At 36.2% G+C, this 326-nt stretch overlaps 1 protein-coding gene and 1 long non-coding RNA gene across 4 annotated transcripts in view; both read right to left on the reverse strand.

Annotated features, from left to right (window-relative positions):
- Window positions 1-326, reverse strand: part of piezo1 (piezo type mechanosensitive ion channel component 1 (Er blood group)) — a 134,191-nt gene that overhangs the window by 80,365 nt on the left and 53,500 nt on the right. The gene's annotated exons all lie outside the window — the stretch shown is intronic.
- The window catches only part of LOC116696475 (uncharacterized), a 12,794-nt gene that overhangs the window by 504 nt on the left and 11,964 nt on the right, over window positions 1-326 (reverse strand). The window lies entirely within an intron of this gene.

The following is a 326-nucleotide window of genomic DNA, read 5'->3' on the forward strand; positions in this document are numbered from 1 at the left end:
TTCATTTCCATATTTATTCACTTATGCACTTATGCACTTATGGAACCATTGTATATATCCTGCACTTAGGTACTGCTATTGCACTTCTGGTTAGACCCAAACTGCATTTCGTTGCCTGTACCTGTACATGTGTAATGACAATAAAGTTGAATCTAATCTAATCTAATCTAGTACAACCCCTGCTATAAAACCTGCTCTAGGTCCTGCAGTCCTTGAAAATTTCAGGCCTATCTCTAAATGTGCTATATTTCTATATGTATTTGCTGTATTTTCTAGTCTTAACGACTACTCAAAGCGCTTTTACATCTACAGGAAACATTCACCAT

Source organism: Etheostoma spectabile, chromosome 10 (assembly GCF_008692095.1).
Source record: "Etheostoma spectabile isolate EspeVRDwgs_2016 chromosome 10, UIUC_Espe_1.0, whole genome shotgun sequence".
NCBI lineage: Eukaryota > Metazoa > Chordata > Actinopteri > Perciformes > Percidae > Etheostoma > Etheostoma spectabile.